This window comes from Ambystoma mexicanum, chromosome 6p (genome assembly GCF_040938575.1).
Source record: "Ambystoma mexicanum isolate Mex_15411 chromosome 6p, UKY_AmexF1_1, whole genome shotgun sequence".
NCBI lineage: Eukaryota > Metazoa > Chordata > Amphibia > Caudata > Ambystomatidae > Ambystoma > Ambystoma mexicanum.
In genome coordinates this window covers 947921551-947927580 of record NC_090935.1, presented here as the reverse complement: position 1 = coordinate 947927580, position 6030 = coordinate 947921551, and the positions used below count along the sequence as shown (strand labels likewise).

The window sequence follows — 6030 nt, the reverse complement described above, 5'->3', positions numbered from 1 at the left end:
CTACAATGTCTCCCTTATATGTGTACGCCCCCACTCGTCGCCCACGTGATCTCAGTCATAGAGGGGGTTACCATAATAACACCCTCATGATGAGTATGAATGCTACCCATGCTATTTTGAATAAAACCAACTGCTGGGTATGCACACACTTGCCACAGCATGGTGAGAAGGGCATAGGTTGGAATATTCAACCTCTCCCCCTGTCTACTGCACGTTATGCTGCATTTAGGGAACTGTTCTTTGGACGATGCAATGACAGTGCCACCGGTAATTTTGATGGTACGAATATAAATTAATTTGATCGATTAGTATTGCTGCCCCTAGGATGCTCAGTATTCGCAAATAGAAGTACACTCAATACTGCCACTGTCAGGCATTCTGACTAATGCTCCAGACCTTACCAGTCTATGATTTCTTTTAAAATGACGCTTATTCTCTAAGTGATAAATTCACATTTAGAAAAGATATAAAAAAACTTTAATAGTAATTATTTTAAGTTAAACATTGTACATATATAGATACACAAAAAATTTCATTTTCAAACACTCTAAAATGCATGCATGGTCAAAACCTTTACAAAGACTAATTAAGACTCGTAGTTCTAAAAAAATTAGGAGCATATGGTGGTCTAGCTGTTAGTATTTAACCTAAGCTTTGGGTCCTGTAGTTTATCGTAGGGTATTAGATCTTGTTAGATCTCTAGCTATTTCTGTGCAATCTAGTTAGACTCATAGATTGCCAACTCAACATGTTTCAGTCCTCTATATCGGGTGTAGGGACTTTCTTCAGGAGTAGTCTTAAACATCCATATTGAGTGATCAGTCAGATTGTCTGGAATCTTCTTTAGATGAAGAGTCTTTAGTTAAAAAGAGAGGTGACTGTTGACAAAACCAGAAAACCAGAGTCAATATTATATAGTATTCTGGTAACACAATTTAGGGTGTTATGAAGCGGAATTAGATAGATAAATTACCTTTCCGTTCTTGTGTAGGGGCTCCCTTTGTTGGTAGAGATAAATCCACATATGTTGGACACGTTCTCTTGGGGGAATATGTATTATTCCTTAGGTACCTGAAATAGGTTAAATAAGGGAGTCATTAGATCCGTTTTTCTCTTTGGGTCGGGATTAGCCAAAGTCCTAAATAAACAACCTAATGTTGATTAGTAGCCATGATGTAATTGGCGTATATTGCCTTTCATTCCTACCTTTTCAGGCGTGGGTAGGGTATTTCTTTCTAGTCTCTACCGGACGCTTGGAAAGTCGTCGCTGCGGGGCGGGCCATTTGATTTTCAAAACTCGTGTGCGGCGTCTAGAGGGTCAAAAGTACCTATTAGTTATGCCGTTGTGTCAAATGTTATAATGCGGAAACCTGATGTTATTATAAAACTGTTTACCTTTGTTTCGCGGCAAAATTGCGTGTTTGTGCCCTTTCCTGGTCAATCCCTTGTTCCTAACTTGCGAAGGGTGTTCTCCTGGGCGGTCTGGTTGATGAGCCGCCGAACGTCTGTTGGTGCCGTTGGGAAACCTGAGTAGGCTGCCATGTTGGGTGTATAAATACATGAGTGCCTGGTTCTCTGTGTTAGTCCTTCTTTTGTGGTGTTGTAACGTCCTACGAGGATAGCTGGCTAGTGTCTTATTTTACTGGCAATCAGGTTCGGTGTAGTGAGAAACATTAGTAGATCTCTAGCAAAGTAGTTCTATTGGATGTCGTTTTTTCCAAATAATTCAGAAATGAGTATTTAGATTTTAAGCCATTCAATGGACTCGTTAAGTCCTTTCAGAATCAATAATTTTTGAGAAGAAAGTCCTGGCAGATGTTACCAAGTTAGAACTACAGAATATACCAATGTACCATAATCTAACGACACAAGAAAGACTAGCCATGGAATCACTAGCGATTAATGACAAAATTATCATCAAGAGAGCTGATAAAGGCGGAGCGATCGTAATGCTCAATAAGAACGACTATATTGCAGAATGTCAAAAACAACTAGCAAATGGAAACTATTACAAAAAACTAAGTAAGGATCCCACTAAAGATTTACAACAAATGATAGAACTGAAGACCACCAAAGCTCTAGAAAGGAACTGGATCAGCAAACAAGAATGGGCATTTTTAAACAATCCAGAACCCAGCGTACCAAAATTCTACTGCCTACCCAAAATACATAAGTCACTAATTAATCCACCGGGTAGGCCTATAGTTTCGGGTATTAATTCCATTTTGGAACCTCTTTCTAAATTCGCGGACCACTATCTGAAAGACTACGTGGTTAAAATGAAATCATACTTAAAAGACACCAAAGACGTGATAATTAAGTATGAAAATCTACCATATAACCCTGAGAATTCCTACTTAATAGGGTTAGACATTGTTTCTTTATACACCAATATTCCACAACAAGCCACATTAGAAACAATAAGCGAAATTCTACTCAACAGACTAGACAACGACCCTGTACCAAGTTCATTCATCCTTTGGTGCATAGAACTTGCACTGACACGAAATTATTTTGAATTTCACGAAACCTTTTACCAACAGGTTGAGGGCACAGCAATGGGAGCCACTATGGCCCCCAGCCTAGCAAATCTGTTTGTCGAATTTTTCGAAAAACAATACATTTACATGACAAACCCATTTAAAGACAATATTCAATCGTGGGCAAGGTATATTGATGATATACTTATGGTCTGGACAGGAACAGCAGAAAAAGCTGAAGAATTCCTCAACTGGCTTAATAGCTGCAATCGACATCTGCAGTTTACTATCAACATTCAAAAACACTCGATCGACTTCTTAGACCTTACTATCTATCATGAAGAAGGCCGACTACTAGTGAAACCTTTCCACAAACCCACAGAGAAAAATTCCCTGTTACATTACGAAAGCCATCACGTTAAACATTTAAGAGACAATTTACCCTATGGCCAATTTTTACGTCTAAAAAGGAATAGCAGCCAAAAACCAGCATTTGAAAAAGAAGCCGAGAACCTAGCTGCAAAACTTAGACAAAGAGGGTATCCTAAAAAACTAGTGAGGAAATCCGCAAAGAGAGCATTCAATAACAACCGCGACGCCTTATTGGAAGATAAGTGTAAACAACCTACCAACGATCGCCTTGTATGTGTGAATACCTTCACTAATTTGAGTCTCAAAATCAATCAAATAGTTAAGAAACAATGGAAAATCTTTGAAAAGGGCAATTCATCAATACCAATACCTATGTTTGCATATAAAAAATCAGCCACTATAGGTAACAGAGTGAGCAATAGCAAACTAAAGACTATTAGACCCTCTACGCCAAGCCTCACACAAATTTGGGGCAACGACCCAATTGTGGGCCATTATCCATGCGGTCAATGTATGATGTGTAAACAAACACAAAAAACTAAAGAAGTAGATATAGGACTACCAGAAATGTGGAAACAAAAAAAGTTCACAAATTGTAATTCGGAATATGTCCTCTATATGATTACCTGTCCCTGCAACAAACATTATATAGGAAAAACAAACAGAAAAGTAAAAGTAAGAATGCAAGAACACAAAAGCTGTCTTAAGAACAAAACAGTAAATGCCCCTCTAGTAAAACATTTTTCAGAAGCCAAACACGGATACGAAGATTTCAAATGGACCGTATTGCTAATGATCAAAGGGAACGATCACCATACTAAAAGTAGAATTCTTCTTAAAAAAGAACAAAGACTCATCTTTATAACACAAAGTGATAAGAAAGGACTTAACGAGTCCATTGAATGGCTTAAAATCTAAATACTCATTTCTGAATTATTTGGAAAAAACGACATCCAATAGAACTACTTTGCTAGAGATCTACTAATGTTTCTCACTACACCGAACCTGATTGCCAGTAAAATAAGACACTAGCCAGCTATCCTCGTAGGACGTTACAACACCACAAAAGAAGGACTAACACAGAGAACCAGGCACTCATGTATTTATACACCCAACATGGCAGCCTACTCAGGTTTCCCAACGGCACCAACAGACGTTCGGCGGCTCATCAACCAGACCGCCCAGGAGAACACCCTTCGCAAGTTAGGAACAAGGGATTGACCAGGAAAGGGCACAAACACGCAATTTTGCCGCGAAACAAAGGTAAACAGTTTTATAATAACATCAGGTTTCCGCATTATAACATTTGACACAACGGCATAACTAATAGGTACTTTTGACCCTCTAGACGCCGCACACGAGTTTTGAAAATCAAATGGCCCGCCCCGCAGCGACGACTTTCCAAGCGTCCGGTAGAGACTAGAAAGAAATACCCTACCCACGCCTGAAAAGGTAGGAATGAAAGGCAATATACGCCAATTACATCATGGCTACTAATCAACATTAGGTTGTTTATTTAGGACTTTGGCTAATCCCGACCCAAAGAGAAAAACGGATCTAATGACTCCCTTATTTAACCTATTTCAGGTACCTAAGGAATAATACATATTCCCCCAAGAGAACGTGTCCAACATATGTGGATTTATCTCTACCAACAAAGGGAGCCCCTACACAAGAACGGAAAGGTAATTTATCTATCTAATTCCGCTTCATAACACCCTAAATTGTGTTACCAGAATACTATATAATATTGACTCTGGTTTTCTGGTTTTGTCAACAGTCACCTCTCTTTTTAACTAAAGACTCTTCATCTAAAGAAGATTCCAGACAATCTGACTGATCACTCAATATGGATGTTTAAGACTACTCCTGAAGAAAGTCCCTACACCCGATATAGAGGACTGAAACATGTTGAGTTGGCAATCTATGAGTCTAACTAGATTGCACAGAAATAGCTAGAGATCTAACAAGATCTAATACCCTACGATAAACTACAGGACCCAAAGCTTAGGTTAAATACTAACAGCTAGACCACCATATGCTCCTAATTTTTTTAGAACTACGAGTCTTAATTAGTCTTTGTAAAGGTTTTGACCATGCATGCATTTTAGAGTGTTTGAAAATGAAATTTTTTGTGTATCTATATATGTACAATGTTTAACTTAAAATAATTACTATTAAAGTTTTTTTATATCTTTTCTAAATGTGAATTTATCACTTAGAGAATAAGTGACTGTTGACAATTCCCTTTTCCTACCTTCCTTATATTGCTAATCCTTTAACTCTCCCAAATTTAAGGTAGGATTCCACATTTGTGGACGTTTGGGATCTCCTCATTGTTTTTCCCTCTTCTTTTAAAATGACACCAGTAGGTAATAAGGAGGTTGCTCCACCATCATACACCATCAATCATGATCCTGATTCTTTCCCATTCTGTATAAAAAAAGAGGGTTCTCGACCTGTGGGTTCGTATGACAAATGCATGAAAACAGCTGTAAAGGAGGAAAGGCCTCTGTATATAGGGGGCTTGATCTATTTCGTCTGTGGAAGTGAAGCTTATCCGTGGTTATCAAAAGATTAGCAAGGAACACATTATTTGGGAATACTCTTGCCAGTGGTTGTGTTTACGAACCTGACTCCACCCCAGCCATTTTCCAAGTGATAAAGAGATTGCACATCTTGGGTTCGGAGGTACACATTCCTCAAGGGCAATTGGGATCTTAGCACATGGTTTGGTCTACTTCGAACTTGGGGTTGGAAGATATTCTCTGTTTTAGCTATTATCCTTGGAATAATTCTATTCTGTTGCTGCTGCATCCAATGCCTGCCTGTCCTGGGTTCCATGATAGGGGATTATTTTGCATGTTCATTAGTCAACTTGAAACCAAACCCACAGTTGCCAATACATGTCACCAACACACTAGTCATGCAGGAGGCTACTATAAAAGAGTTTATGGCTTTTGATGTTTATGATAGTGATGACTCAGGGTGTTCTGATGACGACTCTTCAACCTGGTCATCTGAGGATGCCATGTTTGGATGATGCTCTTGGCTTAGGCCAAAAGGGGGGTTTGTGAAAATATATTTAGTCTAAGTGTCCAATAGAAATACATGTTGTCCAAAGCACATTCACATCGCACTATGAACCTATTGCCACACTAATAGTGGCCGTGCTGCC

At 38.8% G+C, this 6030-nt stretch overlaps 2 long non-coding RNA genes across 2 annotated transcripts; one reads left to right on the top strand and one right to left on the bottom strand.

Moving 5' to 3' along the window:
• Positions 1-821: 821 nt before the first annotated feature.
• Positions 822-1577, bottom strand: LOC138510996 (uncharacterized). Its single transcript, XR_011280522.1, has 4 exons — positions 1396-1577; positions 1207-1310; positions 974-1071; positions 822-878 (listed from the first exon to the last, which is right to left on the bottom strand). It is a non-coding gene; the product is annotated as an uncharacterized lncRNA (long non-coding RNA).
• Positions 1578-3445: 1868 nt separating this feature from the next.
• Positions 3446-4689, top strand: LOC138510995 (uncharacterized). Its single transcript, XR_011280521.1, has 4 exons — positions 3446-4115; positions 4201-4304; positions 4440-4537; positions 4633-4689. It is a non-coding gene; the product is annotated as an uncharacterized lncRNA (long non-coding RNA).
• The last annotated feature ends 1341 nt before the right edge of the window (positions 4690-6030 follow it).